Below are 20,116 nucleotides of genomic sequence, written 5' to 3' on the forward strand. Positions count from 1 at the left end.
GCTGTGTATGAACAGATTCCAGCTACCTTTACGTTGTTTTTGGTTCAGGCTTGGTGAGTTGTTCCAGTTCCTGTTTTCTTCAATAATTTGAAAGTCCTAAATCATCTCTGTTCTCCAGGACCTTTACAGGTTTTCACAGACAGCACCACTGTAATGTGGTAGGTTCATCTGTGAGGATCTTAAGAAGCCTAACCTTACATTACCATGGTAGTTTTTAGCCCTGATATCTGCATAAAAATAATCCAGATGTGGGAAGAATAAGTATATGTTGGTATATAAACAGGAGGTTATCAGATCTTACCCCCTTTACAGACTTGCTGTGTGAGCCTGGAAGATAGCAACTCCGTTCAGTTTGACTTTTCAGGCTTCAGACATTCCGACAGAAAACTTTGTAGCAAACAAGTGAAACAATACCAGAAAATACCCTCAGGAATGGAAACTTCATCCTGGGATCTTCCAAGCATGGATCTAACTGTGGGGCACACCTCAGGAAGATCTGTTTGCCTCCTGTCAGAACAGACAACTAAAGAAATTCTGTCCCAGGATTCCTTGCAAACAGACCTGGAAAACAGATGCCTTCTCATTCCCATGGGTAGAAATATTCGGGTCTATATTATATATTTGAACTTTCTAAACTTCAAATCCCATATGTTCGACAACATATGATAGAAGTTTAAAAGTTTGAATATATAATAAAAACAAACAAAATAAAAACGTACCTTAATGGTGCAGGTAGGGGGGCAAGCCCCCCTGCACCCCCCATCCCCCACTTAAATATATCAACTCCGAGATCGCACTTCAGTGCAGAAAAGGGAAATTCTCCCATTCTGCACCGAATGGAGCCGTTACGTTTAACCTTCGAACGCTTGAAAATTTCGATCATATGGTGTTGATCATATGCCATTTGAAATTTCAAGCGTTCGTGGTTCTAATAGGAACCTGAGTTTTCCTGTATGCCTTTCCACCCTTTCCACTGATATCCAGGGTTCTTCTAAAGATCCAAAAGGACTCCCCAAAGATTATGGTCATGACCCCCCCCCACTTTTGATCCAGACAACCAGACAACAATGTGTCTCCCTTTTTTTGAAACTGGCAAGACGGGGACTGTTTGATACACCCCATCCTGAAAACTCTTCAGTTGACTGCCTGGATAATAGAATACCTTTTAAGCATCCTTTTTTCTGAGGGTGTGCAACAGGTACTGAAGAAAAAAAAAACACTACTAAGAAATCATATATGTGTAAGTGGAAGCGATTTTCTAGTTGATGCCATTCCAGTTGCTAGGACCCTTTTAAGGACTGGCTGTTTCTGGTTATTGAGTATTTGTGTGAGTTAATGTCCTCTAGCTCATACTGCTCTGTCAAGGTTCATTTTTTGACCATTGTGGCTAGTCTGGCTTTGGATCTCCTTTCTACCTGTCCTCAAGTCATGCAGTTCTTTTAAAGGAGTTTTACTTATCAGACTAGCTAGGAAAAACGGTTGGTTCCTACTTGAGATTTTAACTTTGTGCTTGAAAAGCTTACCCTTTTTTTCTATTTGAACCAACACATCAGGATGGATTGAGGTTCTTAACATGGACTGCTACCTCATTTTCCGCAAGGATGGAGTTTCTTTGAGAACTAATCCTTTTCTATGCCTAAAGTGTCTCAGAGTTTACATAGAGCCAGTCAATTAATGCCCTTGTCTTTTTTCCTGATCCCAGAAAACAAGGGAGAAAAACAATTCTTCATATTCTAGATGTCCATAGGCAGCTGAGATACTATTTAGACAAAACTTAATCCTTCTGGATAGCTGATCAATTGTTTATATGCTATGAAGATACGAGGAAAGGCTAACGAGTGTCAAAGCAGATTAGATGGCTGATTCATAATATTTGTGTTTGCTATTCTCATCATACTTGTATGGAATTTGTTTCTTAGGTGGTTTTTCTGGAAAGGGGTGAAATTTAGAAGTACTCTAGGGGTAGCAACTTTGTCTTCTCTATATACTTTTACAAAACATTACAAACTAGAACTTGAACTATTCTCCAGGATTTTCTGGATTCCTAACCTTTTCTTCCTTCCCCTTTTGTTTCTAAGCTATGTTAATCTACCCAAATAGCTTTAGGCTACTGCAACAGTGATCTAGTGTTAAGCAAAGTTCAGTCATTTAAATAAACTTACCATAACAGTAGGTATTGTAATAGCCATCACCTCCCTCCAGCCCCCTTTATGTAGTTGTTTTGTATTGTCAGGTTGTAGGTGAATATCCCCTTTAGTATATGGCTACTTTTCTTTTATGTTTCCTAGTATTTTTCCCATTCAGGACAATTTCCCTCCTTCTTGGGGAAGTGATCTCTGAAACTTTTGGTGGTGTAACTGCCTTTTATATGGAGCTCTGCTCGAGCTCTTGCAGTTAAGAGCACGTGGAAGGTGCCCCTAAGCTTTGAAAAGTTGTCCAGTTGGTTATATCCTGGGCAGGATATAACCATATAACTTGGGCTATTAGTTACCTAGACCGTAACTGTTGCCAGTTCTGTTGCAGTAGTCAGCAGAGATATTTCTAGATGATATTTCTACCCTCTACCAGCATTTAACTGTGATGAATCTTTAGTAATGTGAATATGGGAGGTGTTTGACATAATGAGTATTATTCATCTGTAGCAATATTCATTTTTTGATGTACATAATCCCATATTTTTAAGCATTTGTCTATTATTCCTTCTGTGCCCCATTGGTTGTCATGATAGTAGATTAAAGTGTGTTAAAGTTCCTATGGTATATACAGGACTGTTGCCTAACACTTGTAGACTGTGCTAACAATTTATAGATGGAACTTGACATTTGGTATTTGAAACCAAGTCTTGCAACTGGAATCTTTAAAAAGACGTCATATTTGTCTTGTTGCAGTAATGTTATTCTTTTGACCTTAGCAGCTGTGCTGTGCTTACCTGAAGCATGTTGATGTGGAAATGTATAACTTTTAAAGAAGAGTAGTACAACTGAGTAGTATTTCATTTTTCCCCTGTAGGTATAGAGGATAGTCTACATCTTGTGACTGCCTTCAAGAATATTTTACAAAAAAATCAGAATTATTTGTAAGTAAAACTTACTTAATATTATTGTGTGTTAATAATTCTTGGATCTTATTGTTGGAATATGTCTTGCAGTAGAGCTATATATTAAGACAGTTGTTGCCTTCATTTGTCAGATTCCAGCATCAGACCTCAAACAATTATGCCTTTTGATATCATTATTCCCTATAAAAAGGTGGTATCTTCTTGTGTTTTCAGTTCTTTTCTCTCAACAGAACAAGAGTTCTACAAAGTTCTACTGTTTATTTTTGTGATAACTACTGCCTTTCCCATGTCTGATTCATTGCTTTGAGTCCAGCATTGACAGGTGTTTGCTTTGAGTCCAGCATTGACAGGTGTTTCTCTGGCCAGTAGTTACTACCTCAAAATGGTCTCACTGGCTATTTGTACTGTCTTGAGTGTAACTTCAACATGAGGCATTGCTGATCCTGTTCTAAATGTTACTTAGCAACCTTAAGGAGATGAGTGCCAGATCTATAGATCATCTGTTATTGTATGCAATGTAGTCCCAGACCACTTGTGCAATGACGTAATCTCTTGTTATTTCAGAATACACAGGAACCAGGTAAGGGTTCAGAAAAACACCAAAAAAACCAAAGCCTCTAAACCCTGTTCCTCCCACAGTGATAGTAACAGATCAAAAGAGATGAAGAGGAGGAGGAGGAGAAAGGGCAAGTCATCAAACGTAGACTTCCTGTGTGAAAACTAAGGACACCCATTATTGTCATCACCGTCACCTAAGTACATCTGAGTTTCAACCTAAATCCATATCTGCGACTGTATAGATCTGCTGTTCCCACTTTACTAATGTCATGCTTCTGCCTTTGACATTTTTTCTTGATGTCCAGGTCGAGAGCATATGTGGATGATCTGGATCCAGCCTCAGATTTTCAAAGTGGTTTCTCCCACAGTGTCCATGTGGACATGTCTACCAGTCCTTTTTTCCAGCACCTTTTTTTACTAACTGGCAGCAATCTGAAGTATGTGCTTGTTGTTACCGAACAAATGCTGGTGATGCTGTTGGCCTTCCAGTTATTGGAATATGAGGTGGAACAGATGTTGGTTCTGATCCTACATCCATAATGTAGTATCTGTTCCACTAATGTCAGCCAGACACTATACTCTGTCTTGAGTATCATGTATAATGAGGGATCACCAGAGTTTGCAAGGAGCTTTTGCATATAGCAGCAGAAGCATGCAAATGATTGTAAGAAGTTCTTGGAGAGCATTTGACAAGCCACTTAATTCCGTAATAAGTCAACTTCCTGCCCATCCCTTCATACAGTGATGTGTTTGTAATTTAGTTTAGAATGTATTTTCACAATTCTGAAAAAATATTAATTATGGTCTAAAGACATTGTCTTGCCACCCTACAATATTTGTCCTTTAACAGTCATAGCCTAATGTAAAATTCCTCTTAAGATGGATCCAGACTCAGCTTCTTTTGATAATTTACTCCCTGATTTTTTTTTTAATTTTCTACAAGGGCTGTTGTTTAGTCAGTCACAGTAGTAGTTAACATTGCTGTCAAAGAGAGCCTAGTTTCTAGTGTCTGGAAAAGGTCTAATTCCCCCCTCTATCTTCAATATCATTAAACAATCCATGTCTCATTTTTTGTCTTTTATTAAAAGTCATTGAAACAATATATATTCACTTGCAAATTCTCTATCTCTAAGTAGAATTAGTTTTTAAGTCACAAAAATATTTTCAGGTCTAGTGATGGTGCTACAGCTACCCTACTCAAGGACACATGGTTAGAGTATTGTTTTAGACCTTACTAAAGTATTTTACACTTGATCATGTCACACTTACCAAAAAAATGAGTAACTGACCTCTCTTTCTTAGTGCCATTAAATGGCTGACATGTTATTCACAGGTAAGTCAAGTCATCTGACTGTTAGATGGAGTAGTGCCATGTCTTACCTCATTTATTTGGCTTTTGGAGTCCCCAGGGGTCAGTATTCAGTCCACCTCTTTTTACAATATCTGTAAATGATATGGAAAATTACAAAAAAATGCAAAAATTGGTTCAGCATGACAATGATTCTATTATTCTTTTTCTAAGTCTGTCAGTTCTTAAAAGTCAGTTATATATTCCAGTTCAGTTTTTATTCACTACAACTATGGCTTGTATTTATGAGGGTGCATCTTAATTCCTCAGAGATGAAAATGAATGCTTTTCTCAAGCAAAAACTAAGCACTAGATATTATTGGCACCAAAATTCCAGCATAGCATGACATAGCTGTAAAACCTCCTCATCAAAATAGGGTCTTATTGCACCTCTGGATAGACTTCCTACTATGTAAGTAACTTCATAATGGCTGTTTGTTAGTTAGCTTAGATTTGGCAAGCAAGTAGGTAATGTAGGTGCAAAAACTAAAAAAAAAAATAAGGTGGACTTTACACTTCTCATATAATATTAGACTACTTCATACATATACTAACTTCCCTTTGTTGTGCTCAGTGCTTTTAATGAACTGAAATTCTCAAAAGCATAAGTTAGAACAGGTCAATAATAGGATAGTTATTGACTTCCAAGATCACTGCACATTGAGTAACAGCTTAATTCTAGCTCTCCCAGTGTGAAAACAGAAACTTAGCAGAGAAAGACAGTGGATTTATATTTCTGGGTAAATTTCACTAATTGGCTAGTAAGTGCACTGCCTGGATACCAGAGGACCTAAAAGAAAGTCAGCTTCAAAAGGTGAGGAAGAAACACTGACTGTGAAGAGTACTGCAGCTGCTCATCAAAATGCAGTGCAAGCTCCATGCATGATTTCCTGTAACCTAGAGGAAAAGTATGACAACTGCACACAGACCTAATTAAAATAAATGAAAAACTGAAGGATTATATCAACCCAAACAACAAAAGTCTGGAAAAATTGAAGAAGTTTTAAACAGATATTCAGATGAGGTGATAAAACTGCAAAAATCTGAGGGTGAAATGAAGAAAAGACTGGCTGAATAGGAGACTGCTCAAGAAGAGATGTTTTAAAAAATAACTGAATTAGAGGACAGAGCACATAGGGAAATCTGAGATTTTCTGCTGTACCAGAAAAGCTGGAAGGAACAGACTGTATTAATTTTATGCAAGTCTGAATAAACAACTGGACTGGTATTCCACAGCAGGAGTTGTTAATTGAAAGGGCACACCATGTGTATGCTCCAAACCCGACTATAAGAAAGCAACCTGACCTTTAATAGTAAAGATGCAATCCTACCAGCAGAAGGGGTTGATTCTGACAAATCTGTGGCAGAAAGACAGAATGCTAAAATTGGGAGCCAGCAGAGTGTTTATGGAGAATGATTACTCATTATACATTAGGTAGATGAGTAAATTTATTCCAGTATTCAGGGAATGTTGAGAAGCAGGCATGAGATTCAAACTGCTCTACCCAGGTATATTTAAAACATTCTTCCCTGGAGGGACAAAAAATCTTATTTTTTGCTGAAGTACATGCTAAGAAGGAAATAAAAATGTTTGCCCAACAAAAAGTGAGTTGTGAAACAGAAGGAGATTCTGCTTCTTGTTCCTCTGGTAATAAAGACTACAGAGAGACTATGCCAGTGAAACCTTTTCCAATGTTTCAATGGAAAATGCTTGAGAGAAGGAAAACAACACAAAAGTCGACTAGAAGGATCAGGAATATGTTGGAAATGAAGCAGAGACAGGATTTGGGAGATGAGCAAAAATAAAACCAGTAACTAAGAGTCCCTTACAAATTTACCAAAGCATATGCCCTACTTCATGTCATTAATGTTCAGAAAAATACTTGGGGGGGATGAAGAAAGTAAACTGTAAGTTAAACAATTTTTTTCTTAATTGTGTTATTTTGTAGTGCATGATTTTCTTTGCATGCTATAAAATAAAGTTTTCTTACTTATTTTTAAGTGTAATGGGGATGCTAATGTAAGCAAGTTTTCCTGTTTTATTTTCTTTTTTTTTTCCTTTCCCTCTTTCTCCTTGTTCAGTTTTAAGAAATGTAGGCATGGCAATGTAACAAAAAAAAAAAAAAAAAAAAAGGAAAAGATAAAAAAAACTTAAGTCTGATTAAAAGAGCATGATAAAATAACTTTTTCTCATTCTTGCATTGGGGAATGACTGGACTAAGGCCCTTAGCTTGATCTAGTAGCAAGCTTTAAGAGAAAGCAAGTAAATGAAAAAGAATATTTAATATTATAAGGCTTTTTTCTAGCAGATAGGTGTATGCTTAGTATCAATTCTATATCTGGTCCTTGTGTATTCAGGAGACAATCTGATAAAGAGAAATGGCTATGAGATAATGTTCTGTGAAAGCATTCAACTGTTTACTCAGCTGGGAGAGCTATAAAGATAAGACAAAATCAGAAAGTTAGTTGAAGCACAGGCTGCACCATGGGTTTTAGCATGGATAGCAGTACTCACAGAAGTGAGTTATCCTAAAGGAAAGGTTATCAGTTTGGAACATTTGTTCCTATTAGGAGGGTAAAACTTCAGTATTTGAAGATGGACATAGTTTTGTGTGTTATTATTAAGTTAATACAGCAAACTCTTAGTTAACCGGCATCCATGGGGATTTGTAGATTCTGGATAACTGTAGATCTGATGTTGTTAATCTTCTTTCCATTCATCACCGATGGGGTTCACTTCTGAGCCCTCGGAACTGAGTTGGCCTATTACCAAGCTCGCATCAGCCAAAAAAACTCTCAAGCTAAGCTTTTACACACAATGCCCTTCTCCCTGTTACCTCAGATCTTGTTTGCCGCATAGCCTTAAAGCCGTGTTTCTGCTGAGCTCTCAGCTAGGGGCAGTCTTCGACACTCGATCCTGTCTGGTGTCACAGGCAGCTCACAGACTCCAGAGGTTGAGGTTCCAGCTCCGGGTGATACTCTGTCAAACAAAGTCTTGGCGAGAGAAGTTCTTCAGGTCCCAGGATCCATGGCAGCCTCCATACCAATAGTGCCGCTTGTGAAACTGCAAATGCGACTCCTCCAGTGGCTTCTTCTTTCTCAGTGGTTCCTGAATCATTGCCCCCTATGTTTTCAGATCTGGATAATCAACTCTTGCAAATAGGACTTTCTTTGTGGATGAAGCCAGACACAGATCTTTGGAGCCACCCATTCCAGCCCCCCCCAGCCCAAGGCCGTTGTGACCATGGATGCTTCCCTGATAGGGTTGGGGGGGTCATTTCCAGGGAGAGACAGTCCAAGGCGGATGGTCCACACTAGAGGCCGACTTGCATATCAGCATTCTGGAACTGAGAGAGGTGCTGTTAACATTGCAAGCATTCCATCCGGCCCTGCCCTCTAGAACTATTGCTATTCACTCAGACAATATGTCACTAGTCTGGTATATCTACAAGCAAGGAGGAACCAAATCCTACCCCCTGTGTTGAGAGGCCATTAGAATTTGGCAATGGGCGATAGATTCCAACCGCTTTCTGCTAGCAACACATATCCCAGGGAGCTCCAATGTGATTGCGGATAAGCTGAGCAGATGTATTTATTCTCTTGCCCCATGAGTGGTCTCTCAATTCCGGAGTAGCGGCAGAAATCTTCAGTCGTTAGAGCCAGCCTTGCTGCGATCTCTTAGCCTCCCCATCAAACAACAAATACAGCAGCTATTTCTCCCTATTCCTCCCAAAGGGGGGGGGGTCCATGAGGGACACTCCGATTCACGATTGGCCCATTTCACACTTCATAAAGAAAGCCATTCGGTTGAAATGCAAGGTGATCCTCATAGCCCCATTTTGGCCTCGACAAGTCTGGTTCCCCTTCCTTTGGCCTCATCTGTTGTACCCACCATGGATTCTGGATGCCATTCCAGATCTGATCTCTCACCCCCAAGGGTTGACTCCTCCACATCTATCCAGTCTGAAGCTGACAGCTTGGTTTCTCCACTTCCGCTAGTTGCCAGGCAGGATGACATCCCCTCTCCTGTACGTGATATAATTCTGGCTTCTCATAAACCATTCACCTGAAGGTTATACCAGGACAGTTGGGAAAGGTTCTCTATTTGGTCAAAGGAAAGGATGCTAGATCCGTATTCGGCTCCAGTCACAGCGGTCTTACAATACCTGTCTAATTTTTTTGAAGATGGAGTTGCAGCCTTTACCATATGAGTACATCTGGAGGGAATTTCTAATTATCATAATGGATTGGATGGCACTCTGCTCATATCACTGCGTTTGTGCAAAACCTTTCTCAAAGGAGTATCTCACATTAGACCCCCAATCAGGCAGCCTATAGAGCCATGGAACCTCACTCTAGTCCTCCAGTCTTTGACCCAACCCCCCTTCAAACCTGCAGCGAATTGTGACATCAAATTCATGTCATGGAAATCTCTCTTCTTGGTAGCCATCACATCAGCCAGATGAGTTTCAGAGTTGCAGGTTTTGTGCACCAAAAAAATCCTACCTAATTATCCATATAAGTATCACTCTGGATGAACCCCTCCTTTCTTCCCAAAGTTGTTAGTTTCCAATCAATCAGTCTATTGATCTTCAGGTATTTTTCCCTAACTTTTCTATTAAAGGAGAATACTGCCTACATTCCTTGGATGTACACAGACAATTGTGATTCTATTTGGACAGAACCAAAATGATATGCAAGACTAACCAACTGTTCATTTCCTTCTCTAGACCTAGAATGGGAAACTCTGTTTCCAAGTCACTATTTCAAAATGACTAAGGGACTGCATATGTTTCATTTATTTATTTGCAAAAGAACCCATGCCACAGAATATTAAAGCCCATTCCACCAGATCTATGGCAACTTCTGCAGCCTTCCATTTCATGGCTTCTGTAGATGACATTTGCACAGCAGCCACTTGGGCTAAACCCCATACTTTGATCATTACAAATTGGATGTGGTCTCCAGAGGGAGAGCTGCCTTCGGCTCAATGGTTCTCAGGAACGTTCTTTCATAAGGGCCACCCAAGGATGATAAGGTAGCTGGGGATTCTGTCCCATCGGTGATGAATGGAAAGAGGATTAACAACATCAGATAAAGAAGTTATGTCTTATCATAACGTTCCATCTGTGTTGTTCATCTTTAATTCATCACTTCCCTCCCTCTTTCTTCCGCCAAAGGCTCCTGGCGTATTCTTTAGGTCCTAGTGATGTCTTAGGGTATTTGCGGATAAATGAACTCTGCTTTACTTGTATGACATGGGCAAACTCAATCTGAGGTAACCGGTTGAAGGGAATTGTGGGTAAAAGCTTAGCTCAAGAGTTTTTTTGGCTGGTGCGAGCTTGGTAATAGGCCGACTCGGTTCCAAGGGCTTGGAACCGAACCACATCGCTGATGAATGAAAGAAGATGAACACAGATGCAACATTATGGTAAAACATAACTTCTTTTCTCTGGTTGCTTGAGAGTTGCTATTAAAATAGGCTTGACTAATACTGTACCATATACTCTTTGTTTGGTTTCATTTGTTCTCAGGTTGGGGAGAGAGGGGATTTATTCTTGTCTTCCTTTTTAAAACTGTAAAACTCTAAAAATGTAAGGTATGTTTCTGTGATGGGAAAACAGTGCAACACATGAAAATTGTACTGTATTCTTTGATATTTTTTTCTGGTGGCTTGAGAGTGCCAGTTGCTTGAGTTCTAGTTAACTGAGAGAAAGAATTGAGGTGTTCTTTTTTTTTTTTTTTTTTTGAGGGCTTTCAATAAAACAAAAAGTTTTGTAAGATGTGACATAACTTAACTGTCTCTCCACCTTTCTGGAGACACTGGAAAACATGAAGGTCCTACCGAACACCCTGATATTGGGTGATTTCAATTACCCTACCATTAACTGGGAAAACTACTCAAGTACAAACTCCCAGGTCCAGCGCTTCCTGGAATTTATCAACTCAAATGCCCTGGATCAGCTGGTAAACTCCCCTACCATTGGTGAAAACATATTGGACCTGGTCATCACTAACATGGGTGACAGGTGTTCCGCACCGGAGGTCAACCCGTCACTGGTTAGATCAGACCATAAACTAACCACTCTGGATGGCCACACCACACCACCACCCCCAACCAAGGAAACCACAGTGAAAAACTTTTCTATAGCAAACTTCACCTTACTTAAGAAAGAGGTGGTAAGTTTCACAGCCCCCATGCTAAAGGATAACAGTGTCCAAGATGCAGGAACCTTTACAAATGCACTCTATGAGCACCTACAAGGATGCATGGATCGTGCCATCCCTAGCAAAACCAAGACTCACTCCCCTAAGAGAAGGAAACCAGTCTGGTGGACCCCCTGCCATAAACAGGCTATACAATAGAAAGAGGAAACTAGTTCAGAAAAAAAGCAAATCCCAGGAAAGAAAGGCATCCCTGATCAGTATCAGTAAGAAACTAAGGTCCCTCATAAAATCATCCAAGGCTAACTTCGAAAGAAAAATAGCCAAGGATTCGAAAGATAACCACAAAGACTTCTTTAGCTATGTCAAGAATCTAAGTGGCAACTCTCATCACAGATATGCTCTGAGCTTGTGCAAAATAGCACAAAATATACTGAACCTACTGATATTGCCAACATCCTGGCAGATAGATTTAGTGCAAACTTCACCCCCAAAAGGGCTCACAACAATACTGGAAATGTATAGTGTCCTGGAAATCACAGATGCAGAGGTGAAAACAGCCCTTTCAAAAGCCAAAAGCACAGCGTCAGTGGGGCCAGATGGTGTCCCAGGCTGCGTCTTGCACGAACTACAGAACGAACTAACCCCCCACCTAAACACACCGTTCAGCCTCAGTCTCTCCACAGGCTACGTGCCCATAGAATGGTGCACAGCAACGGTTATTCTGCTCCACAAAGGCGGGGCCACAACTGACCCTGGTAACTATCGTCCCATATGCCTGACTAGCCTGGTCTGCAAGGCTATGGAGTGCATCATCATGGAACTCATTAACAAAGACATTGGGAACCTCCAAACACTTGACCCGACCCAGTTCGCTTTAAGGGCAGATCATGCCTACTAAACCTGGTTGACTTCTTTGAGACAGTCACCAAGGCCGTAGATGAGGGGAAGGTGGTTGACACAGCCTACATTGACCTCGCCAAGGCTTTTGACACCATTCCCCACTCGGAATTATAGAAAAACTCACCAGCCTGAACATAAACCCCTACGTCAAGAGGTGGGTTGCCAACTGGCTTACAGACAGAACTCACACGGTAAGAATAGCGGACTCCAGGTCCAACTCTAAACCAGTCACAAGTGGTGTCCCACAAGGCTCGGTCCTGAGACCCCTACTGTTCGGCATACACTTCTCAGAAGTACAGGCAAACACAGGAGGACTATGGCTAACCACGTTCGCTGATGACTGCAAACTGGAAGCCATAATTGACTCTTCGGCTGACACGGACATTCTCCAAAAAGGCCTTACTGAGACGGACACCTGGTGTGAAAGTCATGGTCTCAAGCTAAATGCCAAAAAATGCAGTCATCCCGTTTGGGAAAAACAAAACATCCATCAATTACCACATAGGTGACAGCCCCCTTAATACAGAAGAGGTAATAAGAGATCTGGGGACCCAGGTAGATAGTAATCTCTCCTTTGACAATCATATTGCCAAAGTAGTTAGAAAATCCTTCTATGTAGCCCATCTAATTACTAAAGGGTTTGCATCTAGAAATAGAGGTTATAGTGCCCTTCTACTCGTCACTCATCAGACCAATCATAGAGGACAATGCCCCATTTGGGATGTACCTCACAAGACACTTCCAACAGCTGGAAAGACCACAAAAGTAACTCACCAAGAGGATTACTGGCCTCTAACATATGTCCTATGCAGCCCGACCGGAAAAACTCCGGCTGTACTCAGTGGCATATCGCTTACTCTGAGGTGATCTCTGCCTGACTTACAAAGCCATGTCCATCTCAGAATTGATTATCATGCTCCACTAAAGAAATCCAAGCCACTGTGAGACACTCGCTCTAGTGAGCTAAACCTTGCCACAACAATAAATAGAACATGCTGGAGAGATGGATTTCTATCACAGAGACTCCCCATGCTTTGGAACAAAATTCCTAACTACATTAGGCAAAGCCCCTCACTAACACTCTTCAAGAGAAACCTTGAGTGGATGGGTAACAGAAAATACACCCCTGGGATCACATCATTGGCTCTTCTTAACAGAGGCTCAGTTAATTAATCAATGGGGTGGCAAAAGCTGACATACTCTGGCTAGGCTTGTAAATGCCCTCGGGCAGATAGCCTAGTACCTACCTATGAACCTATGTATAAAATATCAACCTGCCAAACAGTGTATGCATGTAACACAAAAGCTGGAACTAGACATTTAACAAAAAATCTGTTATACATAAAATGTGGAAATAATAGCATTTCAGTACAATGAGGCTTTCTGTAATGTCTTTAAATGTTAGTGATCTCACAGATAATTACAAAAAGGAAAGAGTAGTGAACTATATTAAAAATGCAGAGTGTAGATAGCTATACTACAGGAGACACATTTGAAAAGAACTGAACAGGTAAATTTGATAAAGAAAGGTTTTCAGGATGGTTATTTAGGGAATACCTGGGGCAAAGAAAAAGATGACTACTTATATTAATTGCAGCAGGAACTCCCATATTGATATAAGAAGATAAAAAAGATAATAATGATAGATTTGTAGTACTAAGGGGCTACTGTCAAGGGAGGAGGATTACACTGGCATGTATTTATTTTCCAACTAAAACTGCTATAATGGAGCTTAAAAAAATTCTGGGAGAAATAATCAGCTTTCAGTAGGGAATATTACTTATAGGTGAGGACTGGAATTTGATTTGCAGCTGTAAAGATGTATCTAGGGGGACCTGAAGGGAAAATGTAACAAAGAGGGTAGATTTTTGAATAAATTTATGAAAATATTTGGCATGGAAGATGTGAATGCAGTATTAGGAGTTTGGAGTGAATTTACATATTATTCTCCAAGATACAAAAACCAGGCTAGGCTAGCCAGAGTTTATATTTCACAAGAATGTGTTCCTTCATAATTGAAGGTCTTGATTTGCAGCCAGTAGCTATTTCAGATCATGCGTCAATAATAACTAAAAAAAAACACATGGTTATGTAATAAAAATGAGACATTGGTGCTTTCCCGCCTGTCTGTTGAAAAGAGAGGAATTTAAGGAATAGGAAGTGGAAATAATTTGGGATCTGTTAGAGAAGATAGAAATTTCTTCTGAAATTCTAGCTAGGGAGTGAGATAAAATTAAAGTAGCCTTTAAAAATAAGTTGGAAATAAAAGAAAGGGAGATATGGTTAAGAAGTAACAAGAATTATTTAGAGGGACTAACAAATGTTAAAATATTGCAAAGTAGGAGAGTCTCACAGAAGAAGAAGAGGAGAAACTGCAAAATGCTAAACAGAAAATAAGGGATTACCTCGATAATATGCATGAGTTTAGAAAGATTGCTGTTAAGCAACTGCTTTTTGATAATAACTCTAGAGCACAAAAACTTTTAGCACAACGTCACAGACAACAGAAAGTAGAAAGTGTCACCAAAGTTAGGGAGCCTGTAACAAGGAAGATAACAAGAGATCCTGTAGAAGTCTGTATAAAGCAGAGAAATTTGGAAATCAAGAAAAGGAACAGATGGAAATATTCATGCAAAAATTAAATATGCCAAGGGTAGAGGAAGACAAGGCTCAAATACTAACAGGATAGGAGGAGATGAGATAAAAATGGTGATGTATAACCAATCAACAGGATCGTCCCCAGGAATGGATAGTATTCTTGTAGAAGTTTGGAAGCAACAAGGAGAAAATTGATAAAGATCGGGATGGTTTTGTTTAACAGTATTTTAAGAGGAGGAGAAGTTCCAACATCCTGAAAGAAAGTGATAGTAGCTGTAATACCTGCAGAGGGTAAAGATCCATCAGACCCAGCTTCATACAGGCACATTTCAATAGTAAACCATGATTATAAAGTGTTTATGTCTATACTGGTTAAACGAATGACAAAGATGATGCCAAAATTGATAGATATGGATCAATGTGGTTTTGTGGAGGGGAGGCAAACATTCAACAACATTAACAGAACATTGATTATCCAGAGGGAAGCAGAATGTAAAAAAATACCACTGTTGTTGGATGGTCTTGATTGCATTCCCTAATAATACTATAAGGTTGATTAGGAGAATATATGAGGGATCAGAGATGAAATTTAAAGTCAGTGAGCGCCTCTCTGATAATGTCTGCTTGAACAGAGGAACCAGGCAAGAGTGTCCTCTTTCCCCTTTATTTGCATTATATTTATACAATTGACAAAGAAAATAAGGACAAAGAAAATAAGGAGCCCAGAAATTCAAGAATATAATTTGATGTGGTAGTCAAAACAATTTGGTTCTGTTTGCAGATGAAATTATTTTATAGCTTATAAAACCAGAAAAGGACATTACAGTGTTGTGGAACATTTTGAGACAGTTTCATATTTTTGGGGGATACAAAATTAATTAAGCTAAAACAAAGGCAATAGCAATAAATTCTGTACCCACAGATAAATTGTTTTAATAATATCCATATTTATTGGGACATAATAAAATGAAGTATTTAGGAGTGTGGATTAAAAATAATTCTGGTGTGGCAGCTAAGTATATCTGGGAAGAGACTAAACAAAAGATAGTAGAAAAACTGAGAAATTGGAAGCTGTCTTATATGGATAGTAAAATACAAGCAGTTAAAACGTTTTAGTCCCTTTAAACTTTTACACAGGTCAGGCATATTTTTATCAACTAGAGCATAAGTTGTGGCTAGCAATTAACAAAGAATTGAAGGATTTTATCTTAGAGGGGAAGATGACAAAAGTCAAGTGGGATAAGTTGATTCTTCCAACAGAATAGGGCGGTTTGGGATTACACGATTTGAAGGAGTATTTCAAAGCTACACAATCAAGGCACCTATGCATAGCACAAGCAGAAGCCTATAATTCAAAGTAGAAGGTGATGATGAAATGGGGGAAGCTCAAGAAACAGAGATTGGGGTGTTGGATGCAGAATTTTGAGGAGAATAATAGTAAACATACAAAATATATTCATAAAGTAGCATTAAGTATTCTAAAAACTAAGCCAACAGAGGAATTGAGACAGATTCTGCTGATAGGGATGACTGCAATTAGGGATACAGACAATAGGCAAGAGAGGGCTGGAATTTATTGGATAAAACTGGCAAAGGAACCAAGGTATTGGGAGCAAATAATTAGGGAAGAAAAGGTAATAGAATGGGAAGATGTCAAGAATCTATTTGGACTGCAGGTTAGAGATTGCCTTCCCTATCAAGGAGTGACATCAGAGTATAGGCAAAGAGAAAGAAATAGGGGGGTCCTAAACGAAAGGCCAGCACTTGTAGAGTTTTAATAGAATTGAGAACAGAAGCTGCTGTTAAAAAACTAATAATTAGGAGAGCATGTAAAATATTGCATGGTGACTATTAAGAATCAGTCAAAGGAGGTTAGAAAGGATTGGGAAGAGAGAATGGATAAGCAATTCACAATGAAACAATGGGGGGATATATGTTTATCTTTCAAGTATGCAACAAAATCTAGACAATTTATGATTTTTGCTTGGAAATGTTTACATAGATGCATATTTTCTAGGAGTGCAATGAGTTGGCAGACTTTAAAGATTCCCTGCAGACAACCCTATCTGAGATACTGGGTGAGCAAATTTGGTGTAACTAGGGAAATAATTTTTCTGAGCTATATTACAGAATAGAATTTCCTAAACATGGTAAAGCCTTGCTGAGTCTAATTATGGTGGCTGCCAAAAAAGCAGTTGCTAGAAAATTGAAATCAAAGCCTAAACCAACTGTACTAGAAGTAATGAATATTGTAACAGAGAAAAGCATCTAGAATTGGGATCTTTAGAAAAGGGTAGGAGCAAATACAAAGGAAAAAAGAGAGTTGTGGGAACAGTACCTACAGGGGGGAATGAGGTTTAAAGCAAGGCAAGATTTGAATGAATTATGTAATGTTTGACTGACAATGATTGGGTAGATCATAAGTGATGTATAATGTTTGCAACTAAAATTATGTCAATATGGTTTGTGATGTAAAATACTCTAACTAAGATTAAGTCAGTGTGATTTGTTTTCATTTATATAAATATATGATTGCCTATGTAATAAATGATAATTTAATAAAGATTTTTCTTGTTTAAAAAAATTTAGTATGATAGTTAGGTTCAGGGCGTAACCTTGGTATAATATTGGTAGTGCACATTACATTGCTGTTCATTGTCTTCAAAAATTCAACAAGCATTTGTCCTTAATTCAGTTAGAGTTTTCACACAAGTGTCTTCATTCACTTAAGTATCTGGCCAATACTTTTGTGTGGCATAATATTTGGAGAACACCGACCTTCTGTGGGAAAGCTAGTCAGCATACCTTAAATGGAAAATAGATAAGAATATGCAAGTTAATAAATGATATTGTAAATCCACAATTGTGGTGTGTGGGAGTATTAACTTTAGTCAGAAACACAATATTTGCAGAGTTAGTATATACAAGTAGTTGCAGAAATACTTAAAAAATTTCCAAGTATAAGTATAATCCACCACATGGCCAGGGTAATTTAAAAAGTTAACTTTTATTATAAACGCTAAGCGCTTTCGCAAGGAACACCCCTCACTTCTCCAGACCTTTAATAAATACAAAAAATACAGAAAATTGCACCTTCTATTTAAAAAACAAGCCTCCAGTCCCATGAAGAGAATGGTTGACATCATGCCGCTTACACTTGCTGCAAAGCTCCTTAAAGCAACATTGTATCTAAAAGTCCAGAACACAATCAGTTACGCAACGCTAAGTTTTAAGTAACATTGTTTCCTTATGCATAAATCAGCTGTATAGCAGCTATATTCCTATTCTAAACAAGCTTGCTCTATTAAAATCATACGAGGTACATGCAAAAATAAAAATAAAATATATATTTTGTTAAAAATGCATGTATTTATATAGGTTCTCAGCAAAAATAAAACACCAAAGGTTCATTTCTGCATGCTCATTTAAAATAACAATGGAACAACAACACTGAAACTGAATACTGAAATGGAATGGCATGCATGTAATATTTGTGTGTGTATGTGTGTATATATATATATATATATATATATATATATATATATATATATATATATATATATACACACACACACACACACACACACACACACACACAAACACACATTATATGTATATATATTTGCTATACTAGGTGACTCACTCCTTATAATTGCATGGAGTTGCTTTCCCCATGAAGAACCTGATTGATTTAAGATGACAATATTAAAATAAAATAAAAAGAGAGGGGAGAAAACCACCAGAACTGAATGTATGGAGTGAGCGTGACCTACATCGTATGTAAATGTGGTCAGACTGCAAAGGAACTCGCCTTTAATGCATTCATTCAGTCATTTTGCTAACGGTCTAACTTTTAAAACTGGTTTAATAGGTACAAGGCCATTCAGTCCAAATCCTGTATCTGCTTGTAGTTTAATTAGCCATTTTGTTTCTATTACTTCTGTGTGATTTCTCAAGTCCCCTTTCCTGTGAGTTTGCCTCACCTGATCTATGGCCACGAACTTAAACTTATGGTTACTGCCATTTTTCTTAACATATTTGGCTAGTGCATTATTCATTTTCGTGATCTTAACATTGTAAAGATGCTCCTTAATTTGATCACGTAAATGGTGATTTGTTTTTCCTATATAAAAATTCATACAGACCAAGCAGTATACCAAATATATAACATTAACACTATTACAATTGGCTGTTACATGAAAAACAGATTTCCTTCCATCATGAGGGTGAACAAATTCACCACTCTGATCCAAATATTGGCAATAATTACAGTTACTACAAAGGGAAGTGATTCCATGATCTAGGCTATGAACTGTCTGGTCCATTTCCTTGTGGCCACATAACATGTTTTTTTTATTCTTTTATCGATTCATTGTGAAAGTAACTCCATGAAGTTATAAGGAGTGAGTCAGCTAGTATAGCATATATATGTGTACACACACACACACACACACACACACACACACACACACACACACACACACACACACACACACACACACACAGATAAATATTAGATGCATGCCATTCCATTTCAGTTTCAGTGTTGTTGTTCCATTGTTATTTTAAATGAGCATATAGAAATTAACCTTTTTTTATTGTGTGTGAGAAACTATATAAATACATGCATTTTTAGTAAAATATATATTTTATTTTTATTTTTGCATGTATCTCATATAATTTTAATAGAGCAAGCTTGTTTAGAATAGGAATGCAGCTGCTATAGAGCTGATTTACACATAAGGAAACAATGCTACTTAAAACTTAGTGCTCTGTAACTGTGTTCTGGACTTTTAGATACAATGTTGCTTTAAGGAGCTTTGTAGCAAGTGTAAGCAGCATGATGTCAACCATTCTCTTCATGGGACTGGAGGCTTGTTTTTTAAATAGAAGGTGCAATTTTCTGTATTTTTTGCATTTATTAAAGGTCTGAAGAAGCAAGGTGTGTTCCTTGTGAAAGCGCTTACCATTTATAATATAAAACAGAACTTTTTATATTACCCTGGTCGTGTGTTGGATTATACTTATACTTGGAAGCGTTTTTGTATTTTTTCTGTATAATCCATTAGTCCTTGGATTTGGTGGGTTTATTTTCTGGAATACTTAAAATGTTGTAATAGTGAGTTTTGGAATTCACTTTTTTTCCCAAAGTGTTGGGACTCACAGTATCAAGCTTTGCACATTTGGTGGTAGTCTGAAAGCTCACCATAACTGTTGCCTTTCAGAAGCATCTTTTGCATCAAGTCCATAACATTTTCATCTTTATCAACTCTTGCCTGTCATGAATTTTTATTGTTAATTGAATAAAGACTGTAATCTGTATGACTACTGTGAACAACAAGTAGTGAATGAGTAGGAGCTAGAAAACAGCAAGACATGACAGGATGGTGCTGCCCTCTTATAGTCTGCACTGATATATGACAACATCATTAGCATTGTAGGACAACTTGAAAATAAACAGTGGTGAGTAATATCTGTGGTAGGGA

At 38.3% G+C, this 20,116-nt stretch overlaps 1 protein-coding gene across 3 annotated transcripts in view; it reads left to right on the forward strand.

Moving 5' to 3' along the window:
• The window catches only part of NR2C1 (nuclear receptor subfamily 2 group C member 1), a 781,592-nt gene that overhangs the window by 198,803 nt on the left and 562,673 nt on the right, over window positions 1–20,116 (forward strand). For all 3 annotated transcript variants that reach the window (XM_044087641.1, XM_044087639.1, XM_044087640.1), the window contains exon 2: window positions 3,010–3,076. The gene's annotated coding sequence lies outside the window, so the exon portion shown is untranslated. The remainder of the gene's footprint in view (window positions 1–3,009; window positions 3,077–20,116) is intronic.

The sequence above is a fragment of the Protopterus annectens genome, chromosome 11.part0, assembly GCF_019279795.1.
Source record: "Protopterus annectens isolate FY-2018-M chromosome 11.part0, PAN1.0, whole genome shotgun sequence".
Taxonomy (NCBI): Eukaryota; Metazoa; Chordata; order Ceratodontiformes; family Protopteridae; genus Protopterus; species Protopterus annectens.